This window comes from Columba livia, chromosome 24 (assembly GCF_036013475.1).
Source record: "Columba livia isolate bColLiv1 breed racing homer chromosome 24, bColLiv1.pat.W.v2, whole genome shotgun sequence".
NCBI classification, from domain to species: domain Eukaryota; kingdom Metazoa; phylum Chordata; class Aves; order Columbiformes; family Columbidae; genus Columba; species Columba livia.
The window spans coordinates 2559940-2570737 of record NC_088625.1 but is presented as its reverse complement, the minus strand read 5'-3'; the positions used below and the strand labels follow the sequence as shown (position 1 = coordinate 2570737).

Below are 10798 nucleotides of genomic sequence, written 5' to 3'. Positions count from 1 at the left end.
TGGCCTGCCCCTTGTGCAGCCTGGGGGCCTCCTTGGCCTTGCAAATTCATCATCTTCTGAATAACTCAACCTGGTGTGCAGGCATTCTGTGGTGGTCCCTCTTCCTTTAATCTCACCCATACCAGGATCCAACTGGGAGTAAATCAGCCCCAGGCAGGTGTCTGTGCTCCTCCAACCTGTTGCAATGCTGCTCCTTTCTTGCACCAGCCTCGCTTGTACCCAGGAGCCCCGATAAACCCACCAGAGATGCAGATTTAACATTATCGGGAGATGCAGGGCATGTTTAGCAGGAACTTGAAGGATCATAGCAAGAGGTCTGAATGTAATCCAGGCTGCAGCGGATAAGGAACTGAAAAGCTGCTGCAGCTGCTGCTTCTTCTTACTTTCCTTTTTCTTTTTTTTTTCTTCTTTTTTCATTGGTTCAAGATTGTAAAGAGGCTGAGAGAGAAGAAAGGGAAACACACGGACCCACTGATAACGGGTGATGGACGTGATGCCGTATCCTCGCCGAGAACACCAGAGATTGCAAAGCATTGAGAAATCAAACTGACAAGTGGGAACACAGGCTCAGCATAAGAAACGGCGGCTCGTTCAGAGCTCCTGCAGGCCTGGAGAGCTTTTTGCTTCTCCTCGCAATGGATTAAGTGGATGTTGGCGATAGATAATTTTGAACTCCTTCTGCAATGTGTTCTGGCTCGGCATATCCTCGGGCAGGACTGGAGCTGGAGAGACAAGCGCCCAGCGTGATGCTCACCCCAGTTCTCATCAGTCCTGGAGAGATGCGGGAATTTTTGGCAGGTTTTGGAAGAGAAATAACCCCAAAGTCCAAGCTGCTCAGCCCCAGAAGCAGTAGGCTGCAATATAGTGAAGAAGTGCTCCCTCTCTGCTGCACTCACCCTCCCTGCCTCAGTTTCTCTCCCAACCCAAGGAAATATTGTTCCTGCATTCTGGGGTAAGGGAGTGGGTGAAGCTGAATGTCAGGAAGAGATAAGAGAGGTAAATCCCAACATTAAAATAAAGAGGTAAAAACCTCCATGGATTAGGCAGGTGCAATGATACCCCAGGGGGAAAGCCACCCTGATAACAAAAAATATAAAAATACAGCCTTCCTTCCTAATTATTTTGTGGTCCCATTAGCTCAGTTCCAACCCTTGCTCCCCAGGAATTTTTTTTAAGCCTTTCATTCCTTCTCCTTTCCCTGTATCACTTTCCCCTTGGATGAGTTGAGCCACTTTCTGTGGTCCAGGGGATACTCTGAGTGTGGATCAGAGTCAGAGGCCACTTTGAAAATCCCCAGGGCAAAGGACGGGGCCGAAACAGGATGAGCTGCCATCCACTTAAAATTGGCTGAGAAATCTAGCAGCTTTGATGAAAAATGCCTTCCTTTGCCTTTGACACTCCTGTCCGAGCAGCGTTTGGTGCCGAGCTGATAGCACGGCTTTCACCTGAAGTAGCAGCAAGAAAAAACCATGCTCGGATAGATATTGTGTGAACTGGGAGCGATGATAGAGTACGAGGAGTTTTTAATGTATAGGTTCAAACACAGCGGATGCTGGAAAGTGTCTGTAACCCAAACGAGAAATAAAGGTTGTGATGTGAAAGTTCCAAGCTAAATATTCCTGGGCCAAAAAGACAGGGTTGCAGTGAAAATGGAAATGTTTATAGAAATTCCATAAATACACGCACAACTTCACATCAAAAACCGTGAGATTTCAGAGCGCCGACATACTTTGGGGTGTTTGTGCACATGATAAACATATTATTTGGTTTTAGCTGTTTTCTGCCCGTTTTCTCCACTGCTTGAAAGAAATTGCTTCAAACCTCATAAGAGCAGAGTTGAAATATCTTTGAAATTTGATTAATAATGCCCTCTCCATATGGGATGCATACCAATTCGATCCCCACCTGTGCCACCCAGGCAGATATAGGTCAGGCTGTGATACTGATCTCCAATAAACCCTTGAGCACTGGGAGAAATCCAAAAACCTGAAAGAAAACGAACCTCGTGCCAATATGTAGGAAGGATAAACGAGATGACCTGTGTAATTACAGCCCTGTCGGCTTGACATCGATTTTGGGCAAAATAATGGGATGTCTGGTACGGGACTTGTTTAATAAGGAATTAAAGGGAATAACATAAAGGATGCCAATCAGCGGGGATTTATGGGGAATAAGTCTTGCCCAACTAAGTTGATATCTTTTTTTGATGAGGTTATAAATTTTGGCTGATAAAGGTGATGCTGGCGGTGTAATGTACTCAGGCTCCTGCAAGGTTGGGTCCTGCATGACATCTTGATTAAGAAACTGGGAGGGCAGAAATTAGGTGGATTAAAAACTGAAGAGTTTCAAAAGGTTCCTCTCCAAGTGGGAATCAACAGGGTCTTCTGCTCCCCGCTGCCCGTGAGGGCTGGATTCCTGCTATTTGACATTTTTATCTATGACCTGGAAGGAAACATCACATTGGCCCTGATAAAGTTTGCGGCTGACACAACTATCAGGAGAACGGCACGGGAGGAAGAGGAAAGGGCATCGATACAAGATGCATCTTAATAAAATCATTTGGCCAGCGCCAGGGAAAAAAGGCTCTCCCCTTGGCAGTGGGGATGGGAGATGGGGCTGATAGATGGACAAGATTTAGAGGATGAAATGCAATGCTTTTCAGGCTGAAAAGCGTATTTTCAAGCTTTCTTATATGAAAAGGTAGAAATTTTGGAGCAAAGCCCATTTGGTTCTCCCCGAGCAAGCCACGCAACACCCCTGCTCATTGTGCACCGGCTCCATGATGCTCGCTTGACTTCAGCTCGTTTCTCCCTCACTTTGCAGGATTTCAAGGACTTGCAGCTCTCAGACCTCACTGCAAATCCCACGAGGCACCTGCCTGAGCCTTTGGGCTTCCAACTATATTAAAAACATGGCCTGAAGTGACTTGCCTGGAGCCAGGCACCGAGATACTGATGCTACTCAGCAGATCTCTGCATTGTGTGGGCTTTGGGCGATGTGCAGGGAAGCTCAATGCTCCCTCCTTGCTCTCGTTTGTCCCAGAATCGTGTCTTTTCCCCCCAAAAAACCCTCTTGCAAGCCTCAAGTAGCCGCAGCCGCTGTGATTTCGAAGCTGCCTTCTGCGATTTCTCCCAACGCCAAACACATGCAACACTTCAGGGCACTTCATTGCTGGTTTGGGGGTTTTTTTGGCGGCTCCTGCAAATCCAGTGCCCGAGAATAATGGACAAGCTTCAGCCGAGGGAATTTAATTCTGCTCCCACTCCTTGCGGATCAGAGCCCGTGTCAGCGGGGTGCTCTTACAACAAGAGACTTTATTACAGCTTATCCAGCACTTGGCAAGTTCTCAATCTGGAGAACTGGTTTGTACAACAGAGACTGCTGCTCCGCGTTGCATGCTAATAGAGATTTATAGCCGCGCCTTGTACATATAGGGGAAAAGATGTTTCTAAACCCTGTGGTGGTGAAAAAGCACGCTGGAAAACTTTGTGGAGGTTTGAGGTCGGTTTGCATGGGAAGATCTGCATCAGGTACCGCAGTCTAGCTGGAATTATCGAGCTGAATAATTCCTTTTCATCCAGCTGCTGCCATCCATGAGAAAAAGAAAGAAGTAACTGGACCAGAGATGTACAAAATTCCTCAGGAAAGGCTTCTGGTCCCAGGTCCATAGAGCATCATCCAGCACTGCACTGGACCCACATAGAGACACAAGCCCCTCTCTTTATTCATTTTTTTCCCTAGTATGAGCATTACGTTCACCTGCAGAAAAGCCCTGGGAGCAAATTGACTTGCGCAAAAAAAATGGCTCACCTACCCAAACAGCTTGCAGCAGCTCTCAAATCTAGCCTCCCATGATTTTTTTCCTCTCATCTATAGTTTATATTTCCCTGCTGAGAATGAAATCCAGGAACCCTGTTTCCTGGGCTCCTGCTTTGCCATAATAGAGCATCTTCTCTTTTTTCTGCCCTGAGCAAGCATCAAACTCCCTTGAACTTCAGCAAATTCTCCTCCAGCCCGGCCAGGGAGGTAACGTGAGGATGCTCGACTTGTCACTGCGGATGCCACATGTCTCTCTCTCAGGATGTGGTATAATGAGCTGCTTCGTGGTCTCCCAAGGCAGAAATGTATTTATGGCTCAAGGGGAGATTTATATAGGGTTTTTTTCTTTCAAATCTGTCAGCTAATAATAGTTGTGGCTGGGCCTGGGCTGGTGTGCAGGTATAAATCAGGGCTGCGCTCTCCACACCATCATTTTCCCCCATTTGGGAACCGAGGAGATAATATTGTGTCCCAATGTTTGCACCAAAGAGAGGAGAAGGGTAAGAAAATACTCCAGCTGGGCTACCAAGGCTTAATATCTTATCTTATATCCTGCACTTCCCTGCTGGGCGTGCACCTGGATCACCTTCTTGCAGACCAAAAATCGCTTCCCAAGGCAGGGATACCCCAGCAAGGGGAGGCTATTCCTACTTAAAATTATTCATTTTTACCCTGCCAAGTGACCTATATATCTTCGGCCTCCAGCAGCTAGCGAAGTTGATAAAACACCTCCCCTTGTCCCCTGGCATCGCGCAGCCTTGAATAGTACAAATGCCCCAAAGACAATTTTTTTTCAAGCAAAATAGATGTGTATTATTTTTCTTTTGGTCCGTCAGGGTCTGAATAAAATAGCTAACAGGTTCCAGAGGGATGGTTCCTGTTAATTCCACTCATGATAAAGGTCTTTTAAAATGCCACTGATGCCTGAAGTGCTGATGAGTTTCCAGGTTTGCTAATTTGTGGACCGTGGGCTCCCAGCGGAGCCCATTAGGTGCCCTATAGATGGATGCACAGGCACAATATGCCAGTCAAAAATTGAAAAACATTACTAAGCAATCCTGTGCATTTCCCAGCTCCTGCAACAAGGCCAAGCGGGGGACGGGTTTCTGAAAACCACAGCAGATCAGCTCCTCGTTTTTTAGTCTTCGGGTCATGTTAAGTATTCTACTGCAAAGCTCAAAGCGTGATGCTGGGGAGGAAGAAGAGGGGGATGAACCGGCTACTTCATGCCATGATGCACCTTGCACTTTCTTCACCCATTGCACCCAAATCCTCATGCAACCCACTTTAAACTTCAATTCCTTCAAACCACAGATTTGTGCAAGTCCATCTCGAGAGGTTCTCACTGTAATGTCACCGTGTCCACCTCATTTCTGCTCCGAGCTGCTTCATTTCTTCCTGCAAGCCCAGCACGAGCTCGGTGGTGGACAGTGTAATTCAATAGGCTTGCAGATCTGTCTCGGGTCAATTTTAATTCTATTTAAAGGACAGTCAATAGAGCCATCTCTGGGGTTTTCTGAGACGGAATTTCATCTTGTGTTTAATATGCACTGAATGCACCGGCCAGGGAAAAAGTATTTCAGCGTCGATGAGACATAAAGGATGGGACGGGAAGCGCTTTGCAAACTTTCTCCTTTGCTATTTTAGGCTTTGTGAGACCTTCGTGAGCTAGTTCAGGGAGGAGATGACATGAGAAGCACCCATGTGCTCTCCTGATGCTTGTGGAGACATGAATGAGCCCCTTCTTGAGCATCACCACCCAAAATCCCACCCTAACACCAGATTTACACCACTATGAACGCACCCTTGGGGTCTGGAGTGGGGGGGGGGTGATATGCAACAAAAAGGAGATAATCCAAATTGCACGAGATGTGAATATTGCTGCATGACCATTACAGCCCGCTCTGCCTCCTTCTTCATCATAAAATAAGGGGTAATGTCTCTGAGAAGAGCTGGATATTGATAAAGAAAGAGGCTTGTAATGCTGCTGCTCATCTCCAGCATTCCCTTAAGTGCAGGATGAGACGTTCAAGCACTAAGACACGGGCTTGATGCAACTTAATAAAAGGGGAAAATGATATCACCGCTGGAAAATAAAACAAAATACATGTAGGGAATTGGATTGCATCGCTTTACACACAGATCAATCCCAAAATTGCGTTCCACAAGCAAATGGGGGAGTTACCAGCACTCAAGGAAACCTTTGCTTGGATATTTCTGGGAGGGACAAACCCCATCACTCCAGATGGAAATATTTCCCACCAGAAAAAGCAGAAAAAACGCCAGATTCACCCAATAAACCCGCTGCTGTAAGATAAACTATTAATGATGCATTTAATGAGCATCCAAATGATAAACATGGATTCATATCAAGGAATAAATCTGCTTGCCTCACATCAAGGCAACGGCAAACCAAAGGTTAAAATACCCCTCTGGATTTTGCAATATGATGGGGGGAGAACCCGCTCTCATGTTCTTTCAGCACGTCACGGGGTTCGTTCCCGTCGCGGGGAGCATCCAGCCGTCTGCTGCGGCTCCAAATGAAATCATCCGTTCCCTGTTGGAGATAATTAACGTATATCAGAGAGGAATTTAGCTGGAGTGGCTATTTCAGTAACATGCAGCGTTCTCCCCCAGTTTGGGTTTGTTTTCGAAATTGCACATAAAGTGCAACTGCGGCACATTTACTTTTCTATTATGCCTCTGAAATTAAGTTAGATGGCCCTAATAATAGCATTGCCTTTAAAATAACGTTGTGTTTAAAGAACAAACTCTCCAATGTCGCCGGCACAGCATATTTGTCTTGTGCTTAATTTCCACTTGCTGTTGTATTATTAGACATTAACATGATAGTTTTGTTTAATCTCTGGCTCCGTCGCCCATGACTGACTCCAAACCAATCACTCGCCCCCATTGATGAAAGTCCTAATTCATCCTCGTTAGTGCAATTAGGAGGAAATTGGATAACAGTGCCACTTCTCACAAAAGGTCTGGGAGAGGGTGAGTCTCTCCCCTGAGAGGTGAAGCTAACAGCAAGTTCTTGGCTGCAGGAGGATTAGCTGGTGATGGGGACAAAACGAATTGTGACTTTGTGATGTTTTGAAATGGAATATGATGGGGTTTGTTGCTCTTTTTCCCAGCATGGAGGTGGTAGGAGCCCGCTCCTGAAACCTAGTGAAGGTCATTGTCATTTTGAGGCTGTTTGGAGCACACCTACGCTAAGGATGAAAGAAAGGTGAAAATAATGTGATTTTTCTTTTTTTCTCCCAAAATACTAAGTCCTCAACAGCTTTCAGGAAAGTGGCTGTAGTTTGGGGGGGGGGGGTGGTGTATTACTATTTTTTGCAGCGTTTGCTCTTTGTGGGCATCTTTCTCCCAACCATGGACATGAGCACAGAAATAAGTTTAAATTATCTTTAATGGTGATGCCAAAAATAATGTGCACGTTTGTCAAGCAGTTCCAACCTCTGCCCCTCCTGGCGTGATTTCTTCAAAACTCTTATCTCCTTTCCACTGAGCTTTTCTGGGTTCAATGAACATCTCCACGCCTAAAACCACATGCAGGCCCAGGGCTTGATTTGGGTGTTGCTTCCCATCCTGGTCAACGTGGGACCTGCAGCAAAATCCATGTGGGATCAGGAAATTTTGAGTATTTGCTGCCCCTTTGCAAAAATTAGGCTGACAGCCCCTAGCCTAGTTCTTGGAATATCAACTTCATATTACAGGTTTTTTTCATGAGATGAGGGAATTCAAGGCAACAAAGGAGGGATTATTGTGGCTCTCACCTCACCTGTGTTCTCACCTTCCTATGTCTCACAAAGAGAATTAAGCTAAACCAGACAAATGAGCTTTTATTGCTTAATGAAGTCCATTCCTCACGGGTGCAACTAGAAAAGGTACAAAGGCTTTTATACCAGAGGCTATTAAATAACTCTGGTTTCTCACCTCAGAAAAGAGGCGGCCAAAGGGGGATTTGATGGAGGTTTACAAATGGTAAATGGCACGGAGAGGCAAGAATGGAAATTCTCATTTCTGCAAGCGACTTGAAGAGACACCAGTTAAAATCAGCAAGAGGTGAGTTTAAAGACAATAATCAGTTAAACTGCAGTACTAGTTTCCAAAGGAATTCATGGCAATCCAAATTATAGATGGGGTGAAAGTGAAGGGTTGGATGAATGTGTGGAAAATGATCCATTCCATTATTAAATATGCAGATGCAGTCATGGCAGGAGTACTTATTTCTGTACTTTATTCAGAACAATTTTGAACATACATTCCTCGTTTTTTCTGCCATTGCCAGATCTGGTCCTTCCAGCAAGCCCACAGGGGAATATGTATCAATACGCCAAGGGTTAAAAAATGTATAGAGGTATATTTGGGTGATTAAACCCAGAGATGCCAAAGGCAGGAGGCAGATGATCTGAAGTTGTTCAGGACTGTTAAAAAAGTCGTGGCCCAAACATCCCCAAAAGTCAGTATTTCCTGGTATGGTTGGGGTATCTCCCAGGCTCTGTACTGGCTATATTGCTTATTTTCGGACTTTAGGATTTTGGCACCATCAACCCAGCCAGCCAAAGAAAACCCAACCGGTCCCCCATAGGATTCACAGGATTTACCCCCCAGTTGGTATCATTGACTCTCAGTTCAATTCTCACCAAAAACCACAGTGAAAACAAGAAAATTAAATTAGAATTTGTGTAGACAACCCCCCTCTGCTCCATCTCTGGCGATTCTCAAGCTTTTGTATAAATCAGGCTTTATTCACACATTCAGGTGGGCTCGTTATCCATGCAAACAGCCACAACAATAATCTTTTATCTTTCGGCAAGGATTTCTTTGCACGCTTGGCAAAACATTAACATCCAGCTCCTTTTAAATGGGCTGGGGAGAAACAGGTTTGGACAGTGAAGGGTGGAAGGAAAAAAAATGTGGATAAATGCCTTGTTGTCATAGTCCTATTAACCTCCTCTGGGTCTAATCCTGTCTTTAATTGACTTTATTCTGATTATATTCTCAATAGGCGACGAGTGATGAGAAGGATACAGAGTGAGCTGGAATATATATGAGTGCACAAGTGTCTGCTTTTTGTAACAGCAAATGGAAGGAAAATCAAGTTAAGACTTCCAAATAAAAGGATAAAAAAAAGAGAAATCTCCCCCCAGAATGAAAGCTACTGTTTTAATAATTGAGAAGCTTTAAACTGGCTGTTTAATACAGATGGAAATACCATCTGCAAGTAATAGGGAGATGATGCTCGGTGCCTAATCAGCTGCCTTGGTGAAGCAACATCAGGCCGTGTCTGTAATCAGTGATGGAGCGGAGGCCGCGACACCTTCGAGTGGCTCTCGGCGAGGGCTCCATAATTGCAAGAGTTTCCCCTGGTGCAGAGCGATAAATCAGGGATAATCATAACTCTTCCTCCAAATAATCCTCAGGTGGAGACAAGGGGAAGATGGTGCCAAAATGCGGTGCCTGGATCCAGGGGTCTACAAATACATTGAGTCTTACCCATGCGCCTACTTTGCCATAATATATTTTATTAGTAGTACTCTCCTGTAAGATTTTAGATTTTTTAGAATCAATTTATATCCTGACTGGTTCTTTTGCAAAGCAGCAGCTCGACAAGGCCCAATTCAAGGGTTCCTTGAGCTCCAGCATCTTCTCCACCCACTATTTCCATCCATCAGAAGTAAAGCCCCAAGAAATCTTACCCTGTTACCCCAGAAATTAGACCTGCCCCGAAAATAAGCCCTAGCATGATTTTTCAGGATTTTTGATGGTACTCAAAATATAAGGCCTGCTCCAAAAATAAGCCCTAGTTACAGTTCATAAAAGAAGTCAGTTTAAACATTGTCCAGGCAGCTATGCATGTAAAAAAAGGCATCTTTTGGAGCAAAAATTAATATATTATTAATAATAATATTCAATTATATATTATTATTAATATACTATTTTCAGGGAAACAGGTTATCTGTGGGGTGTGGAATCTGTCAAACCACCCAACACCCGGCTGAGGAAAAAGCCAGCAAGCATGAAAAAATGTCATCAAAGTACCTTTCTTTTTTTCCCTATTTATTCATTCCTTTATTAGTTCTGATTTTTCTTCTTTTTGCCCAAAAAAAAAGAAAAAAAACTAGTGTGTGTAAGGTTATTTCAATGTTTTGAAGCGATTCTATTTACTCGGGAGATGAGAGGATTGATTTACAGCCAGGTGATGAATGCAGAGAGGGGCGGAAGGAAAGACCTGGAGCAGAGCAGCCGTGTTTGATTTCAGGGCTTTGAGGTGAATGTTAATGTGAGGAGCAACTCCAGGCCCTGGTCATCTCCAAAGGAAGGGCTGGGGGTGGTTTTGCTGAAATTGGGATAAGAAGTGAGGGGGGGCTGGGAGAGAAACAAAGCATCTCGCTGCCCAAGAGACCTTTGGTGATAGCGTCTTGGGGAGAAATATTCAAGTTTTAGTGTTTTATAAAACAGGTCGGTTTAAACATTGTCCAGGCAGCTATACACGCAAAAAAAAAGGCATCTTTTGGAGCAAAAATTAATATATTATTATTACTAATAATATCAATTATTTATTATTATTAATATACTATTTTTGGGGAAACAGGTTATCTGTGGGGTGTGGATAACTTGTTTCCCCTTGACGCTGTGTGTGGGGGGGTATTTTCTCTTATATTTTTATTTATTATGCTTTAAGAAGCAATAGAGTACAGGGAGGAAATGTCATGGAAGTGAGTTTTTATTTGAAAACAAATACAAAGCAAAGGAAAATACAAACATTGAATTCAAAAGTTGATCCTTTAGTATGGTGAAAAGTTGCAAACAAACCTAAACTGCAATTTTTGGGGGGGTAGTTTGCTTTCCAGGACACATATAGGACATTTTCTGGGAATCAGATCTACTCAAGAAACTTTGGTTGGGGTCTCTAGATCTTAAATTTTCCATCCTCAGCATTGAGGTTAAAAATCCCACTATATAA

The 10798-nt window shown here is 44.2% G+C and overlaps 1 long non-coding RNA gene across 1 annotated transcript; it reads left to right on the top strand.

The window, feature by feature from the left end:
- Nucleotides 1-6844: 6844 nt before the first annotated feature.
- On the top strand, nt 6845-9620 carry LOC110363334 (uncharacterized). Its single transcript, XR_002421324.2, has 3 exons — nt 6845-7054; nt 7770-7893; nt 8840-9620. It is a non-coding gene; the product is annotated as an uncharacterized LOC110363334 (long non-coding RNA).
- The last annotated feature ends 1178 nt before the right edge of the window (nt 9621-10798 follow it).